Source organism: Hypomesus nipponensis, chromosome 20 (assembly GCF_054491055.1).
Source record: "Hypomesus nipponensis isolate SF chromosome 20, ASM5449105v1, whole genome shotgun sequence".
NCBI classification, from domain to species: Eukaryota; Metazoa; Chordata; class Actinopteri; order Osmeriformes; family Osmeridae; genus Hypomesus; species Hypomesus nipponensis.
In genome coordinates, this window is record NC_140380.1 from 4,723,134 (window position 1) to 4,736,163 (window position 13,030).

Genomic DNA, 13,030 nt, shown 5'->3' on the forward strand with positions numbered 1-13,030 from the left:
AAAGGTTGGCCTTGCAACTTGGCCCTCATCTTTGACAGTGAGCAGAGCGAGCAGGAGAAGCAGAGCTCTCCCTGGTGGTCTAGTGGCTAGGATTCGGCGCTCTCACCGCCGCGGCCCGGGTTCGATTCCCGGTCAGGGAAACTTGTTTTTAGGCCTCTTTTAAAATGGGGGGGGGGATGTCCCTGCTGGCAGAGTAGCCTCGCTGTCATATAGGCAATATTTGACCCCAAAACATCCCTCCTTCGAGCCGGATTTGAACCAGCGACCTAAGGATTTCCAACCGCGCTTGACCTACAGTCCTCCGCTCTACCAACTGAGCTATCGAAGGGTGAACGAGTGAGAGTTAGGGAACAAGCTAGATGTTGAACTTGTTACCAGATTGGTCTCAGTGAACAGCTGCGGGGGTCACGAGGCCGAGTCTGCGTGATCTCAGTCAGGTTGCAATTCGAATTGCCTTTTTGGAGACTTCTTCTGTTTGCACATCAGAGTCTAGCTCGGAATGTTGCCTCCTTGCATGCACGTAGGCCTCGTGGCGCAACGGTAGCGCGTCTGACTCCAGATCAGAAGGTTGCGTGTTCAAATCACGTCGGGGTCAGTGGACATTATGCGTGGCCCTCCATTGGGGAAAGCATGTCTGTTCTTGGAGACCCCGTGAAAGCTCTCTCTTTTACAGAGCTGGCAAAATCAAGCTCTGATTGCTTCCTCAACGTGAGTCATGCCACCACTTCCAGGTAGGGCAAAGAAAAGCTCTTCGAAGGCACGCGTCTCCCAGCGTTTCCTCCTTGCGTTTGTCAGTCCTGGTTCTGTGGAGCCAGGGTCTCTGTGGCGCAATTGGTTAGCGCGTTCGGCTGTTAACCGAAAGGATGGTGGTTCGAGCCCACCCAGGGACGAGTGTTTTCTTGTTTGCTTCTGTCGTGGGTCCTGCCTGTGTGACAATGAGCTGTACCGCCATCAGAGTCGAAGGAGCGGGAACATCTCTTCATTCTGGTGCCTTGAGAGGCTTTGCTGCATGCTGGGCATAACCTTGAAGCGCACCTAGCCGAAGAGAAAAAAAAAGCGTCGTGAGCCCTTCACGGCGCTCGAACCAAGGCGCCGTGGCTTAGTTGGTCAAAGCGCCTGTCTAGTAAACAGGAGATCCTGAGTTCGAATCTCAGCGGAGCCTATTTTTGGCGCAAGAGGAAAACCAAGCTCTCCCTGGTGACAGGTTCATTTGAAAGGTTGGCCTTGCAACTTGGCCCTCATCTTTGACAGTGAGCAGAGCGAGCAGGAGAAGCAGAGCTCTCCCTGGTGGTCTAGTGGCTAGGATTCGGCGCTCTCACCGCCGCGGCCCGGGTTCGATTCCCGGTCAGGGAAACTTGTTTTTAGGCCTCTTTTAAAATGGGGGGGGGGGGGATGTCCCTGCTGGCAGAGTAGCCTCGCTGTCACATAGGCAATATTTGACCCCAAAACATCCCTCCTTCGAGCCGGATTTGAACCAGCGACCTAAGGATTTCCAACCGCGCTTGACCTACAGTCCTCCGCTCTACCAACTGAGCTATCGAAGGGTGAACGAGTGAGAGTTAGGGAACAAGCTAGATGTTGAACTTGTTACCAGATTGGTCTCAGTGAACAGCTGCGGGGGTCACGAGGCCGAGTCTGCGTGATCTCAGTCAGGTTGCAATTCGAATTGCCTTTTTGGAGACTTCTTCTGTTTGCACATCAGAGTCTAGCTCGGAATGTTGCCTCCTTGCATGCACGTAGGCCTCGTGGCGCAACGGTAGCGCGTCTGACTCCAGATCAGAAGGTTGCGTGTTCAAATCACGTCGGGGTCAGTGGACATTATGCGTGGCCCTCCATTGGGGAAAGCATGTCTGTTCTTGGAGACCCCGTGAAAGCTCTCTCTTTTACAGAGCTGGCAAAATCAAGCTCTGATTGCTTCCTCAACGTGAGTCATGCCACCACTTCCAGGTAGGGCAAAGAAAAGCTCTTCGAAGGCACGCGTCTCCCAGCGTTTCCTCCTTGCGTTTGTCAGTCCTGGTTCTGTGGAGCCAGGGTCTCTGTGGCGCAATTGGTTAGCGCGTTCGGCTGTTAACCGAAAGGATGGTGGTTCGAGCCCACCCAGGGACGAGTGTTTTCTTGTTTGCTTCTGTCGTGGGTCCTGCCTGTGTGACAATGAGCTGTACCGCCATCAGAGTCGAAGGAGCGGGAACATCTCTTCATTCTGGTGCCTTGAGAGGCTTTGCTGCATGCTGGGCATAACCTTGAAGCGCACCTAGCCGAAGAGAAAAAAAAAGCGTCGTGAGCCCTTCACGGCGCTCGAACCAAGGCGCCGTGGCTTAGTTGGTCAAAGCGCCTGTCTAGTAAACAGGAGATCCTGAGATCGAATCTCAGCGGAGCCTATTTTTGGCGCAAGAGGAAAACCAAGCTCTCCCTGGTGACAGGTTCATTTGAAAGGTTGGCCTTGCAACTTGGCCCTCATCTTTGACAGTGAGCAGAGCGAGCAGGAGAAGCAGAGCTCTCCCTGGTGGTCTAGTGGCTAGGATTCGGCGCTCTCACCGCCGCGGCCCGGGTTCGATTCCCGGTCAGGGAAACTTGTTTTTAGGCCTCTTTTAAAATGGGGGGGGATGACCCTGCTGGCAGAGTAGCCTCGCTGTCATATAGGCAATATTTGACCCCAAAACATCCCTCCTTCGAGCCGGATTTGAACCAGCGACCTAAGGATTTCCAACCGCGCTTGACCTACAGTCCTCCGCTCTACCAACTGAGCTATCGAAGGGTGAACGAGTGAGAGTTAGGGAACAAGCTAGATGTTGAACTTGTTACCAGATTGGTCTCAGTGAACAGCTGCGGGGGTCACGAGGCCGAGTCTGCGTGATCTCAGTCAGGTTGCAATTCAAATTGCCTTTTTGGAGACTTCTTCTGTTTGCACATCAGAGTCTAGCTCGGAATGTTGCCTCCTTGCATGCACGTAGGCCTCGTGGCGCAACGGTAGCGCGTCTGACTCCAGATCAGAAGGTTGCGTGTTCAAATCACGTCGGGGTCAGTGGACATTATGTGTGGCCCTCCATTGGGGAAAGCATGTCTGTTCTTGGGGACGCCGTGAGAGCTCTCCCTTTTACAGAGCTGGCAAAATCAAGCTCTGATTGCTTCCTCAACGTGAGTCATGCCACCACTTCCAGGCAGGGCAAAGAAAAGCCCTTCGAAGGCACGCGTCTCCCAGCGTTTCCTCCTTGCGTTTGTCAGTCCTGGTTCTGTGGAGCCAGGGTCTCTGTGGCGCAATTGGTTAGCGCGTTCGGCTGTTAACCGAAAGGATGGTGGTTCGAGCCCACCCAGGGACGAGTGTTTTCTTGTTTGCTTCTGTCGTGGGTCCTGCCTGTGTGACAATGAGCTGTACCGCCATCAGAGTCGAAGGAGCGGGAACATCTCTTCATTCTGGTGCCTTGAGAGGCTTTGCTGCATGCTGGGCATAACCTTGAAGCGCACCTAGCCGAAGAGAAAAAAAAGCGTCGTGAGCCCTTCACGGGGCTCTAACCAAGGCGCCGTGGCTTAGTTGGTCAAAGCGCCTGTCTAGTAAACAGGAGATCCTGAGTTCGAATCTCAGCGGAGCCTATTTTTGGCGCAAGAGGAAAACCAAGCTCTCCCTGGTGACAGGTTCATTTGAAAGGTTGGCCTTGCAACTTGGCCCTCATCTTTGACAGTGAGCAGAGCGAGCAGGAGAAGCAGAGCTCTCCCTGGTGGTCTAGTGGCTAGGATTCGGCGCTCTCACCGCCGCGGCCCGGGTTCGATTCCCGGTCAGGGAAACTTGTTTTTAGGCCTCTTTTAAAATGGGGGGGGGATGTCCCTGCTGGTAGAGTAGCCTCGCTGTCATATAGGCAATATTTGACCCCAAAACATCCCTCCTTCGAGCCGGATTTGAACCAGCGACCTAAGGATTTCCAACCGCGCTTGACCTACAGTCCTCCGCTCTACCAACTGAGCTATCGAAGGGTGAACGAGTGAGAGTTAGGGAACAAGCTAGATGTTGAACTTGTTACCAGATTGGTCTCAGTGAACAGCTGCGGGGGTCACAAGGCCGAGTCTGCGTGATCTCAGTCAGGTTGCAATTCGAATTGCCTTTTTGGAGACTTCTTCTGTTTGCACATCAGAGTCTAGCTCGGAATGTTGCCTCCTTGCATGCACGTAGGCCTCGTGGCGCAACGGTAGCGCGTCTGACTCCAGATCAGAAGGTTGCGTGTTCAAATCACGTCGGGGTCAGTGGACATTATGCGTGGCCCTCCATTGGGGAAAGCATGTCTGTTCTTGGGGACGCCGTGAGAGCTCTCCCTTTTACAGAGCTGGCAAAATCAAGCTCTGATTGCTTCCTCAACGTGAGTCATGCCACCACTTCCAGGCAGGGCAAAGAAAAGCCCTTCGAAGGCAGGCGTCTCCCAGCGTTTCCTCCTTGCGTTTGTCAGTCCTGGTTCTGTAGCGCCAAGGTCTCTGTGGCGCAATTGGTTAGCGCGTTCGGCTGTTAACCGAAAGGATGGTGGTTCGAGCCCACCCAGGGACGAGTGTTTTCTTGTTTGCTTCTGTCGTGGGTCCTGCCTGTGTGACAATGAGCTGTACCGCCATCAGAGTCGAAGGAGCGGGAACATCTCTTCATTCTGGTGCCTTGAGAGGCTTTGCTGCATGCTGGGCATAACCTTGAAGCGCACCTAGCCGAAGAGAAAAAAAAAGCGTCGTGAGCCCTTCACGGGGCTCTAACCAAGGCGCCGTGGCTTAGTTGGTCAAAGCGCCTGTCTAGTAAACAGGAGATCCTGAGTTCGAATCTCAGCGGAGCCTATTTTTGGCGCAAGAGGAAAACCAAGCTCTCCCTGGTGACAGGTTCATTTGAAAGGTTGGCCTTGCAACTTGGCCCTCATCTTTGACAGTGAGCAGAGCGAGCAGGAGAAGCAGAGCTCTCCCTGGTGGTCTAGTGGCTAGGATTCGGCGCTCTCACCGCCGCGGCCCGGGTTCGATTCCCGGTCAGGGAAACTTGTTTTTAGGCCTCTTTTAAAATGGGGGGGATGTCCCTGCTGGTAGAGTAGCCTCGCTGTCATATAGGCAATATTTGACCCCAAAACATCCCTCCTTCGAGCCGGATTTGAACCAGCGACCTAAGGATTTCCAACCGCGCCTGACCTACAGTCCTCCGCTCTACCAACTGAGCTATCGAAGGGTGAACGAGTGAGAGTTAGGGAACAAGCTAGATGTTGAACTTGTTACCAGATTGGTCTCAGTGAACAGCTGCGGGGGTCACGAGGCCGAGTCTGCGTGATCTCAGTCAGGTTGCAATTCGAATTGCCTTTTTGGAGACTTCTTCTGTTTGCACATCAGAGTCTAGCTCGGAATGTTGCCTCCTTGCATGCACGTAGGCCTCGTGGCGCAACGGTAGGGCGTCTGACTCCAGATCAGAAGGTTGCGTGTTCAAATCACGTCGGGGTCAGTGGACATTATGTGTGGCCCTCCATTGGGGAAAGCATGTCTGTTCTTGGGGACGCCGTGAGAGCTCTCCCTTTTACAGAGCTGGCAAAATCAAGCTCTGATTGCTTCCTCAACGTGAGTCATGCCACCACTTCCAGGCAGGGCAAAGAAAAGCCCTTCGAAGGCAGGCGTCTCCCAGCGTTTCCTCCTTGCGTTTGTCAGTCCTGGTTCTGTGGAGCCAGGGTCTCTGTGGCGCAATTGGTTAGCGCGTTCGGCTGTTAACCGAAAGGATGGTGGTTCGAGCCCACCCAGGGACGAGTGTTTTCTTGTTTGCTTCTGTCGTGGGTCCTGCCTGTGTGACAATGAGCTGTACCGCCATCAGAGTCGAAGGAGCGGGAACATCTCTTCATTCTGGTGCCTTGAGAGGCTTTGCTGCATGCTGGGCATAACCTTGAAGCGCACCTAGCCGAAGAGAAAAAAAAAGCGTTGTGAGCCCTTCACGGGGCTCTAACCAAGGCGCCGTGGCTTAGTTGGTCAAAGCGCCTGTCTAGTAAACAGGAGATCCTGAGTTCGAATCTCAGCGGAGCCTATTTTTGGCGCAAGAGGAAAACCAAGCTCTCCCTGGTGACAGGTTCATTTGAAAGGTTGGCCTTGCAACTTGGCCCTCATCTTTGACAGTGAGCAGAGCGAGCAGGAGAAGCAGAGCTTTCCCTGGTGGTCTAGTGGCTAGGATTCGGCGCTCTCACCGCCGCGGCCCGGGTTCGATTCCCGGTCAGGGAAACTTGTTTTTAGGCCTCTTTTAAAATGGGGGGGGATGTCCCTGCTGGTAGAGTAGCCTCGCTGTCATATAGGCAATATTTGACCCCAAAACATCCCTCCTTCGAGCCGGATTTGAACCAGCGACCTAAGGATTTCCAACCGCGCTTGACCTACAGTCCTCCGCTCTACCAACTGAGCTATCGAAGGGTGAACGAGTGAGAGTTAGGGAACAAGCTAGATGTTGAACTTGTTACCAGATTGGTCTCAGTGAACAGCTGCGGGGGTCACGAGGCCGAGTCTGCGTGATCTCAGTCAGGTTGCAATTCAAATTGCCTTTTTGGAGACTTCTTCTGTTTGCACATCAGAGTCTAGCTCGGAATGTTGCCTCCTTGCATGCACGTAGGCCTCGTGGCGCAACGGTAGCGCGTCTGACTCCAGATCAGAAGGTTGCGTGTTCAAATCACGTCGGGGTCAGTGGACATTATGTGTGGCCCTCCATTGGGGAAAGCATGTCTGTTCTTGGAGACCCCGTGAAAGCTCTCTCTTTTACAGAGCTGGCAAAATCAAGCTCTGATTGCTTCCTCAACGTGAGTCATGCCACCACTTCCAGGCAGGGCAAAGAAAAGCTCTTCGAAGGCACGCGTCTCCCAGCGTTTCCTCCTTGCGTTTGTCAGTCCTGGTTCTGTGGAGCCAGGGTCTCTGTGGCGCAATTGGTTAGCGCGTTCGGCTGTTAACCGAAAGGATGGTGGTTCGAGCCCACCCAGGGACGAGTGTTTTCTTGTTTGCTTCTGTCGTGGGTCCTGCCTGTGTGACAATGAGCTGTACCGCCATCAGAGTCGAAGGAGCGGGAACATCTCTTCATTCTGGTGCCTTGAGAGGCTTTGCTGCATGCTGGGCATAACCTTGAAGCGCACCTAGCCGAAGAGAAAAAAAAAGCGTCGTGAGCCCTTCACGGCGCTCGAACCAAGGCGCCGTGGCTTAGTTGGTCAAAGCGCCTGTCTAGTAAACAGGAGATCCTGAGTTCGAATCTCAGCGGAGCCTATTTTTGGCGCAAGAGGAAAACCAAGCTCTCCCTGGTGACAGGTTCATTTGAAAGGTTGGCCTTGCAACTTGGCCCTCATCTTTGACAGTGAGCAGAGCGAGCAGGAGAAGCAGAGCTCTCCCTGGTGGTCTAGTGGCTAGGATTCGGCGCTCTCACCGCCGCGGCCCGGGTTCGATTCCCGGTCAGGGAAACTTGTTTTTAGGCCTCTTTTAAAATGGGGGGGGATGTCCCTGCTGGCAGAGTAGCCTCGCTGTCATATAGGCAATATTTGACCCCAAAACATCCCTCCTTCGAGCCGGATTTGAACCAGCGACCTAAGGATTTCCAACCGCGCTTGACCTACAGTCCTCCGCTCTACCAACTGAGCTATCGAAGGGTGAACGAGTGAGAGTTAGGGAACAAGCTAGATGTTGAACTTGTTACCAGATTGGTCTCAGTGAACAGCTGCGGGGGTCACGAGGCCGAGTCTGCGTGATCTCAGTCAGGTTGCAATTCAAATTGCCTTTTTGGAGACTTCTTCTGTTTGCACATCAGAGTCTAGCTCGGAATGTTGCCTCCTTGCATGCACGTAGGCCTCGTGGCGCAACGGTAGCGCGTCTGACTCCAGATCAGAAGGTTGCGTGTTCAAATCACGTCGGGGTCAGTGGACATTATGTGTGGCCCTCCATTGGGGAAAGCATGTCTGTTCTTGGGGACGCCGTGAGAGCTCTCCCTTTTACAGAGCTGGCAAAATCAAGCTCTGATTGCTTCCTCAACGTGAGTCATGCCACCACTTCCAGGCAGGGCAAAGAAAAGCCCTTCGAAGGCACGCGTCTCCCAGCGTTTCCTCCTTGCGTTTGTCAGTCCTGGTTCTGTGGCGCCAGGGTCTCTGTGGCGCAATTGGTTAGCGCGTTCGGCTGTTAACCGAAAGGATGGTGGTTCGAGCCCACCCAGGGACGAGTGTTTTCTTGTTTGCTTCTGTCGTGGGTCCTGCCTGTGTGACAATGAGCTGTACCGCCATCAGAGTCGAAGGAGCGGGAACATCTCTTCATTCTGGTGCCTTGAGAGGCTTTGCTGCATGCTGGGCATAACCTTGAAGCGCACCTAGCCGAAGAGAAAAAAAAAGCGTCGTGAGCCCTTCACGGGGCTCCAACCAAGGCGCCGTGGCTTAGTTGGTCAAAGCGCCTGTCTAGTAAACAGGAGATCCTGAGTTCGAATCTCAGCGGAGCCTATTTTTGGCGCAAGAGGAAAACCAAGCTCTCCCTGGTGACAGGTTCATTTGAAAGGTTGGCCTTGCAACTTGGCCCTCATCTTTGACAGTGAGCAGAGCGAGCAGGAGAAGCAGAGCTCTCCCTGGTGGTCTAGTGGCTAGGATTCGGCGCTCTCACCGCCGCGGCCCGGGTTCGATTCCCGGTCAGGGAAACTTGTTTTTAGGCCTCTTTTAAAATGGGGGGGGATGTCCCTGCTGGTAGAGTAGCCTCGCTGTCATATAGGCAATATTTGACCCCAAAACATCCCTCCTTCGAGCCGGATTTGAACCAGCGACCTAAGGATTTCCAACCGCGCTTGACCTACAGTCCTCCGCTCTACCAACTGAGCTATCGAAGGGTGAACGAGTGAGAGTTAGGGAACAAGCTAGATGTTGAACTTGTTACCAGATTGGTCTCAGTGAACAGCTGCGGGGGTCACGAGGCCGAGTCTGCGTGATCTCAGTCAGGTTGCAATTCAAATTGCCTTTTTGGAGACTTCTTCTGTTTGCACATCAGAGTCTAGCTCGGAATGTTGCCTCCTTGCATGCACGTAGGCCTCGTGGCGCAACGGTAGCGCGTCTGACTCCAGATCAGAAGGTTGCGTGTTCAAATCACGTCGGGGTCAGTGGACATTATGTGTGGCCCTCCATTGGGGAAAGCATGTCTGTTCTTGGAGACCCCGTGAAAGCTCTCTCTTTTACAGAGCTGGCAAAATCAAGCTCTGATTGCTTCCTCAACGTGAGTCATGCCACCACTTCCAGGCAGGGCAAAGAAAAGCCCTTCGAAGGCACGCGTCTCCCAGCGTTTCCTCCTTGCGTTTGTCAGTCCTGGTTCTGTGGAGCCAGGGTCTCTGTGGCGCAATTGGTTAGCGCGTTCGGCTGTTAACCGAAAGGATGGTGGTTCGAGCCCACCCAGGGACGAGTGTTTTCTTGTTTGCTTCTGTCGTGGGTCCTGCCTGTGTGACAATGAGCTGTACCGCCATCAGAGTCGAAGGAGCGGGAACATCTCTTCATTCTGGTGCCTTGAGAGGCTTTGCTGCATGCTGGGCATAACCTTGAAGCGCACCTAGCCGAAGAGAAAAAAAAAGCGTCGTGAGCCCTTCACGGCGCTCGAACCAAGGCGCCGTGGCTTAGTTGGTCAAAGCGCCTGTCTAGTAAACAGGAGATCCTGAGTTCGAATCTCAGCGGAGCCTATTTTTGGCGCAAGAGGAAAACCAAGCTCTCCCTGGTGACAGGTTCATTTGAAAGGTTGGCCTTGCAACTTGGCCCTCATCTTTGAGAGTGAGCAGAGCGAGCAGGAGAAGCAGAGCTCTCCCTGGTGGTCTAGTGGCTAGGATTCGGCGCTCTCACCGCCGCGGCCCGGGTTCGATTCCCGGTCAGGGAAACTTGTTTTTAGGCCTCTTTTAAAATGGGGGGGGATGTCCCTGCTGGTAGAGTAGCCTCGCTGTCATATAGGCAATATTTGACCCCAAAACATCCCTCCTTCGAGCCGGATTTGAACCAGCGACCTAAGGATTTCCAACCGCGCTTGACCTACAGTCCTCCGCTCTACCAACTGAGCTATCGAAGGGTGAACGAGTGAGAGTTAGGGAACAAGCTAGATGTTGAACTTGTTACCAGATTGGTCTCAGTGAACAGCTGCGGGGGTCACGAGGCCGAGTCTGCGTGATCTCAGTCAGGTTGCAATTCAAATTGCCTTTTTGGAGACTTCTTCTGTTTGCACATCAGAGTCTAGCTCGGAATGTTGCCTCCTTGCATGCACGTAGGCCTCGTGGCGCAACGGTAGCGCGTCTGACTCCAGATCAGAAGGTTGCGTGTTCAAATCACGTCGGGGTCAGTGGACATTATGTGTGGCCCTCCATTGGGGAAAGCATGTCTGTTCTTGGGGACGCCGTGAGAGCTCTCCCTTTTACAGAGCTGGCAAAATCAAGCTCTGATTGCTTCCTCAACGTGAGTCATGCCACCACTTCCAGGCAGGGCAAAGAAAAGCCCTTCGAAGGCACGCGTCTCCCAGCGTTTCCTCCTTGCGTTTGTCAGTCCTGGTTCTGTGGCGCCAGGGTCTCTGTGGCGCAATTGGTTAGCGCGTTCGGCTGTTAACCGAAAGGATGGTGGTTCGAGCCCACCCAGGGACGAGTGTTTTCTTGTTTGCTTCTGTCGTGGGTCCTGCCTGTGTGACAATGAGCTGTACCGCCATCAGAGTCGAAGGAGCGGGAACATCTCTTCATTCTGGTGCCTTGAGAGGCTTTGCTGCATGCTGGGCATAACCTTGAAGCGCACCTAGCCGAAGAGAAAAAAAAAGCGTCGTGAGCCCTTCACGGGGCTCCAACCAAGGCGCCGTGGCTTAGTTGGTCAAAGCGCCTGTCTAGTAAACAGGAGATCCTGAGTTCGAATCTCAGCGGAGCCTATTTTTGGCGCAAGAGGAAAACCAAGCTCTCCCTGGTGACAGGTTCATTTGAAAGGTTGGCCTTGCAACTTGGCCCTCATCTTTGAGAGTGAGCAGAGCGAGCAGGAGAAGCAGAGCTCTCCCTGGTGGTCTAGTGGCTAGGATTCGGCGCTCTCACCGCCGCGGCCCGGGTTCGATTCCCGGTCAGGGAAACTTGTTTTTAGGCCTCTTTTAAAATGGGGGGGGATGTCCCTGCTGGTAGAGTAGCCTCGCTGTCATATAGGCAATATTTGACCCCAAAACATCCCTCCTTCGAGCCGGATTTGAACCAGCGACCTAAGGATTTCCAACCGCGCTTGACCTACAGTCCTCCGCTCTACCAACTGAGCTATCGAAGGGTGAACGAGTGAGAGTTAGGGAACAAGCTAGATGTTGAACTTGTTACCAGATTGGTCTCAGTGAACAGCTGCGGGGGTCACGAGGCCGAGTCTGCGTGATCTCAGTCAGGTTGCAATTCAAATTGCCTTTTTGGAGACTTCTTCTGTTTGCACATCAGAGTCTAGCTCGGAATGTTGCCTCCTTGCATGCACGTAGGCCTCGTGGCGCAACGGTAGCGCGTCTGACTCCAGATCAGAAGGTTGCGTGTTCAAATCACGTCGGGGTCAGTGGACATTATGTGTGGCCCTCCATTGGGGAAAGCATGTCTGTTCTTGGGGACGCCGTGAGAGCTCTCCCTTTTACAGAGCTGGCAAAATCAAGCTCTGATTGCTTCCTCAACGTGAGTCATGCCACCACTTCCAGGCAGGGCAAAGAAAAGCCCTTCGAAGGCACGCGTCTCCCAGCGTTTCCTCCTTGCGTTTGTCAGTCCTGGTTCTGTGGCGCCAGGGTCTCTGTGGCGCAATTGGTTAGCGCGTTCGGCTGTTAACCGAAAGGATGGTGGTTCGAGCCCACCCAGGGACGAGTGTTTTCTTGTTTGCTTCTGTCGTGGGTCCTGCCTGTGTGACAATGAGCTGTACCGCCATCAGAGTCGAAGGAGCGGGAACATCTCTTCATTCTGGTGCCTTGAGAGGCTTTGCTGCATGCTGGGCATAACCTTGAAGCGCACCTAGCCGAAGAGAAAAAAAAAGCGTCGTGAGCCCTTCGCGGGGCTCCAACCAAGGCGCCGTGGCTTAGTTGGTCAAAGCGCCTGTCTAGTAAACAGGAGATCCTGAGTTCGAATCTCAGCGGAGCCTATTTTTGGCGCAAGAGGAAAACCAAGCTCTCCCTGGTGACAGGTTCATTTGAAAGGTTGGCCTTGCAACTTGGCCCTCATCTTTGACAGTGAGCAGAGCGAGCAGGAGAAGCAGAGCTCTCCCTGGTGGTCTAGTGGCTAGGATTCGGCGCTCTCACCGCCGCGGCCCGGGTTCGATTCCCGGTCAGGGAAACTTGTTTTTAGGCCTCTTTTAAAATGGGGGGGGATGTCCCTGCTGGTAGAGTAGCCTCGCTGTCATATAGGCAATATTTGACCCCAAAACATCCCTCCTTCGAGCCGGATTTGAACCAGCGACCTAAGGATTTCCAACCGCGCTTGACCTACAGTCCTCCGCTCTACCAACTGAGCTATCGAAGGGTGAACGAGTGAGAGTTAGGGAACAAGCTAGATGTTGAACTTGTTACCAGATTGGTCTCAGTGAACAGCTGCGGGGGTCACGAGGCCGAGTCTGCGTGATCTCAGTCAGGTTGCAATTCAAATTGCCTTTTTGGAGACTTCTTCTGTTTGCACATCAGAGTCTAGCTCGGAATGTTGCCTCCTTGCATGCACGTAGGCCTCGTGGCGCAACGGTAGCGCGTCTGACTCCAGATCAGAAGGTTGCGTGTTCAAATCACGTCGGGGTCAGTGGACATTATGTGTGGCCCTCCATTGGGGAAAGCATGTCTGTTCTTGGAGACCCCGTGAAAGCTCTCTCTTTTACAGAGCTGGCAAAATCAAGCTCTGATTGCTTCCTCAACGTGAGTCATGCCACCACTTCCAGGCAGGGCAAAGAAAAGCCCTTCGAAGGCACGCGTCTCCCAGCGTTTCCTCCTTGCGTTTGTCAGTCCTGGTTCTGTGGAGCCAGGGTCTCTGTGGCGCAATTGGTTAGCGCGTTCGGCTGTTAACCGAAAGGATGGTGGTTCGAGCCCACCCAGGGACGAGTGTTTTCTTGTTTGCTTCTGTCGT

General features: G+C 53.7%; 1 protein-coding gene and 54 non-coding genes across 55 annotated transcripts in view; 44 read left to right on the plus strand and 11 right to left on the minus strand.

Annotated features, from left to right (window-relative positions):
• LOC146245696 (retinal guanylyl cyclase 2-like) overlaps window positions 1–13,030 on the plus strand; it is a 77,315-nt gene that overhangs the window by 14,900 nt on the left and 49,385 nt on the right. The window lies entirely within an intron of this gene.
• On the plus strand, window positions 69–140 carry trnae-cuc (transfer RNA glutamic acid (anticodon CUC)). Its single transcript has one exon. It is a non-coding gene; the product is annotated as a tRNA-Glu (tRNA).
• Window positions 239–328, minus strand: trnay-gua (transfer RNA tyrosine (anticodon GUA)). The gene is given in 2 exon segments: window positions 239–274; window positions 292–328. It is a non-coding gene; the product is annotated as a tRNA-Tyr (tRNA).
• Window positions 524–595, plus strand: trnaw-cca (transfer RNA tryptophan (anticodon CCA)). The gene has a single exon. It is a non-coding gene; the product is annotated as a tRNA-Trp (tRNA).
• Window positions 817–890, plus strand: trnan-guu (transfer RNA asparagine (anticodon GUU)). Its single transcript has one exon. It is a non-coding gene; the product is annotated as a tRNA-Asn (tRNA).
• Window positions 1,089–1,162, plus strand: trnat-agu (transfer RNA threonine (anticodon AGU)). Its single transcript has one exon. It is a non-coding gene; the product is annotated as a tRNA-Thr (tRNA).
• Window positions 1,282–1,353, plus strand: trnae-cuc (transfer RNA glutamic acid (anticodon CUC)). Its single transcript has one exon. It is a non-coding gene; the product is annotated as a tRNA-Glu (tRNA).
• Window positions 1,455–1,544, minus strand: trnay-gua (transfer RNA tyrosine (anticodon GUA)). The gene is given in 2 exon segments: window positions 1,455–1,490; window positions 1,508–1,544. It is a non-coding gene; the product is annotated as a tRNA-Tyr (tRNA).
• On the plus strand, window positions 1,740–1,811 carry trnaw-cca (transfer RNA tryptophan (anticodon CCA)). The gene has a single exon. It is a non-coding gene; the product is annotated as a tRNA-Trp (tRNA).
• On the plus strand, window positions 2,033–2,106 carry trnan-guu (transfer RNA asparagine (anticodon GUU)). The gene has a single exon. It is a non-coding gene; the product is annotated as a tRNA-Asn (tRNA).
• Window positions 2,305–2,378, plus strand: trnat-agu (transfer RNA threonine (anticodon AGU)). Its single transcript has one exon. It is a non-coding gene; the product is annotated as a tRNA-Thr (tRNA).
• trnae-cuc (transfer RNA glutamic acid (anticodon CUC)) lies at window positions 2,498–2,569 on the plus strand. The gene has a single exon. It is a non-coding gene; the product is annotated as a tRNA-Glu (tRNA).
• Window positions 2,666–2,755, minus strand: trnay-gua (transfer RNA tyrosine (anticodon GUA)). Its single transcript is given in 2 exon segments — window positions 2,666–2,701; window positions 2,719–2,755. It is a non-coding gene; the product is annotated as a tRNA-Tyr (tRNA).
• On the plus strand, window positions 2,951–3,022 carry trnaw-cca (transfer RNA tryptophan (anticodon CCA)). Its single transcript has one exon. It is a non-coding gene; the product is annotated as a tRNA-Trp (tRNA).
• On the plus strand, window positions 3,244–3,317 carry trnan-guu (transfer RNA asparagine (anticodon GUU)). The gene has a single exon. It is a non-coding gene; the product is annotated as a tRNA-Asn (tRNA).
• Window positions 3,515–3,588, plus strand: trnat-agu (transfer RNA threonine (anticodon AGU)). Its single transcript has one exon. It is a non-coding gene; the product is annotated as a tRNA-Thr (tRNA).
• Window positions 3,708–3,779, plus strand: trnae-cuc (transfer RNA glutamic acid (anticodon CUC)). Its single transcript has one exon. It is a non-coding gene; the product is annotated as a tRNA-Glu (tRNA).
• Window positions 3,877–3,966, minus strand: trnay-gua (transfer RNA tyrosine (anticodon GUA)). The gene is given in 2 exon segments: window positions 3,877–3,912; window positions 3,930–3,966. It is a non-coding gene; the product is annotated as a tRNA-Tyr (tRNA).
• On the plus strand, window positions 4,162–4,233 carry trnaw-cca (transfer RNA tryptophan (anticodon CCA)). Its single transcript has one exon. It is a non-coding gene; the product is annotated as a tRNA-Trp (tRNA).
• trnan-guu (transfer RNA asparagine (anticodon GUU)) lies at window positions 4,455–4,528 on the plus strand. Its single transcript has one exon. It is a non-coding gene; the product is annotated as a tRNA-Asn (tRNA).
• Window positions 4,727–4,800, plus strand: trnat-agu (transfer RNA threonine (anticodon AGU)). Its single transcript has one exon. It is a non-coding gene; the product is annotated as a tRNA-Thr (tRNA).
• trnae-cuc (transfer RNA glutamic acid (anticodon CUC)) lies at window positions 4,920–4,991 on the plus strand. The gene has a single exon. It is a non-coding gene; the product is annotated as a tRNA-Glu (tRNA).
• On the minus strand, window positions 5,087–5,176 carry trnay-gua (transfer RNA tyrosine (anticodon GUA)). The gene is given in 2 exon segments: window positions 5,087–5,122; window positions 5,140–5,176. It is a non-coding gene; the product is annotated as a tRNA-Tyr (tRNA).
• trnaw-cca (transfer RNA tryptophan (anticodon CCA)) lies at window positions 5,372–5,443 on the plus strand. Its single transcript has one exon. It is a non-coding gene; the product is annotated as a tRNA-Trp (tRNA).
• On the plus strand, window positions 5,665–5,738 carry trnan-guu (transfer RNA asparagine (anticodon GUU)). The gene has a single exon. It is a non-coding gene; the product is annotated as a tRNA-Asn (tRNA).
• trnat-agu (transfer RNA threonine (anticodon AGU)) lies at window positions 5,937–6,010 on the plus strand. The gene has a single exon. It is a non-coding gene; the product is annotated as a tRNA-Thr (tRNA).
• trnae-cuc (transfer RNA glutamic acid (anticodon CUC)) lies at window positions 6,130–6,201 on the plus strand. Its single transcript has one exon. It is a non-coding gene; the product is annotated as a tRNA-Glu (tRNA).
• On the minus strand, window positions 6,298–6,387 carry trnay-gua (transfer RNA tyrosine (anticodon GUA)). Its single transcript is given in 2 exon segments — window positions 6,298–6,333; window positions 6,351–6,387. It is a non-coding gene; the product is annotated as a tRNA-Tyr (tRNA).
• Window positions 6,583–6,654, plus strand: trnaw-cca (transfer RNA tryptophan (anticodon CCA)). Its single transcript has one exon. It is a non-coding gene; the product is annotated as a tRNA-Trp (tRNA).
• trnan-guu (transfer RNA asparagine (anticodon GUU)) lies at window positions 6,876–6,949 on the plus strand. Its single transcript has one exon. It is a non-coding gene; the product is annotated as a tRNA-Asn (tRNA).
• On the plus strand, window positions 7,148–7,221 carry trnat-agu (transfer RNA threonine (anticodon AGU)). Its single transcript has one exon. It is a non-coding gene; the product is annotated as a tRNA-Thr (tRNA).
• Window positions 7,341–7,412, plus strand: trnae-cuc (transfer RNA glutamic acid (anticodon CUC)). The gene has a single exon. It is a non-coding gene; the product is annotated as a tRNA-Glu (tRNA).
• Window positions 7,509–7,598, minus strand: trnay-gua (transfer RNA tyrosine (anticodon GUA)). The gene is given in 2 exon segments: window positions 7,509–7,544; window positions 7,562–7,598. It is a non-coding gene; the product is annotated as a tRNA-Tyr (tRNA).
• On the plus strand, window positions 7,794–7,865 carry trnaw-cca (transfer RNA tryptophan (anticodon CCA)). The gene has a single exon. It is a non-coding gene; the product is annotated as a tRNA-Trp (tRNA).
• On the plus strand, window positions 8,087–8,160 carry trnan-guu (transfer RNA asparagine (anticodon GUU)). Its single transcript has one exon. It is a non-coding gene; the product is annotated as a tRNA-Asn (tRNA).
• On the plus strand, window positions 8,359–8,432 carry trnat-agu (transfer RNA threonine (anticodon AGU)). The gene has a single exon. It is a non-coding gene; the product is annotated as a tRNA-Thr (tRNA).
• On the plus strand, window positions 8,552–8,623 carry trnae-cuc (transfer RNA glutamic acid (anticodon CUC)). Its single transcript has one exon. It is a non-coding gene; the product is annotated as a tRNA-Glu (tRNA).
• Window positions 8,720–8,809, minus strand: trnay-gua (transfer RNA tyrosine (anticodon GUA)). The gene is given in 2 exon segments: window positions 8,720–8,755; window positions 8,773–8,809. It is a non-coding gene; the product is annotated as a tRNA-Tyr (tRNA).
• Window positions 9,005–9,076, plus strand: trnaw-cca (transfer RNA tryptophan (anticodon CCA)). Its single transcript has one exon. It is a non-coding gene; the product is annotated as a tRNA-Trp (tRNA).
• Window positions 9,298–9,371, plus strand: trnan-guu (transfer RNA asparagine (anticodon GUU)). Its single transcript has one exon. It is a non-coding gene; the product is annotated as a tRNA-Asn (tRNA).
• trnat-agu (transfer RNA threonine (anticodon AGU)) lies at window positions 9,570–9,643 on the plus strand. Its single transcript has one exon. It is a non-coding gene; the product is annotated as a tRNA-Thr (tRNA).
• Window positions 9,763–9,834, plus strand: trnae-cuc (transfer RNA glutamic acid (anticodon CUC)). The gene has a single exon. It is a non-coding gene; the product is annotated as a tRNA-Glu (tRNA).
• Window positions 9,931–10,020, minus strand: trnay-gua (transfer RNA tyrosine (anticodon GUA)). Its single transcript is given in 2 exon segments — window positions 9,931–9,966; window positions 9,984–10,020. It is a non-coding gene; the product is annotated as a tRNA-Tyr (tRNA).
• On the plus strand, window positions 10,216–10,287 carry trnaw-cca (transfer RNA tryptophan (anticodon CCA)). Its single transcript has one exon. It is a non-coding gene; the product is annotated as a tRNA-Trp (tRNA).
• Window positions 10,509–10,582, plus strand: trnan-guu (transfer RNA asparagine (anticodon GUU)). Its single transcript has one exon. It is a non-coding gene; the product is annotated as a tRNA-Asn (tRNA).
• On the plus strand, window positions 10,781–10,854 carry trnat-agu (transfer RNA threonine (anticodon AGU)). The gene has a single exon. It is a non-coding gene; the product is annotated as a tRNA-Thr (tRNA).
• trnae-cuc (transfer RNA glutamic acid (anticodon CUC)) lies at window positions 10,974–11,045 on the plus strand. The gene has a single exon. It is a non-coding gene; the product is annotated as a tRNA-Glu (tRNA).
• trnay-gua (transfer RNA tyrosine (anticodon GUA)) lies at window positions 11,142–11,231 on the minus strand. Its single transcript is given in 2 exon segments — window positions 11,142–11,177; window positions 11,195–11,231. It is a non-coding gene; the product is annotated as a tRNA-Tyr (tRNA).
• Window positions 11,427–11,498, plus strand: trnaw-cca (transfer RNA tryptophan (anticodon CCA)). Its single transcript has one exon. It is a non-coding gene; the product is annotated as a tRNA-Trp (tRNA).
• Window positions 11,720–11,793, plus strand: trnan-guu (transfer RNA asparagine (anticodon GUU)). Its single transcript has one exon. It is a non-coding gene; the product is annotated as a tRNA-Asn (tRNA).
• trnat-agu (transfer RNA threonine (anticodon AGU)) lies at window positions 11,992–12,065 on the plus strand. The gene has a single exon. It is a non-coding gene; the product is annotated as a tRNA-Thr (tRNA).
• trnae-cuc (transfer RNA glutamic acid (anticodon CUC)) lies at window positions 12,185–12,256 on the plus strand. The gene has a single exon. It is a non-coding gene; the product is annotated as a tRNA-Glu (tRNA).
• On the minus strand, window positions 12,353–12,442 carry trnay-gua (transfer RNA tyrosine (anticodon GUA)). Its single transcript is given in 2 exon segments — window positions 12,353–12,388; window positions 12,406–12,442. It is a non-coding gene; the product is annotated as a tRNA-Tyr (tRNA).
• trnaw-cca (transfer RNA tryptophan (anticodon CCA)) lies at window positions 12,638–12,709 on the plus strand. Its single transcript has one exon. It is a non-coding gene; the product is annotated as a tRNA-Trp (tRNA).
• trnan-guu (transfer RNA asparagine (anticodon GUU)) lies at window positions 12,931–13,004 on the plus strand. Its single transcript has one exon. It is a non-coding gene; the product is annotated as a tRNA-Asn (tRNA).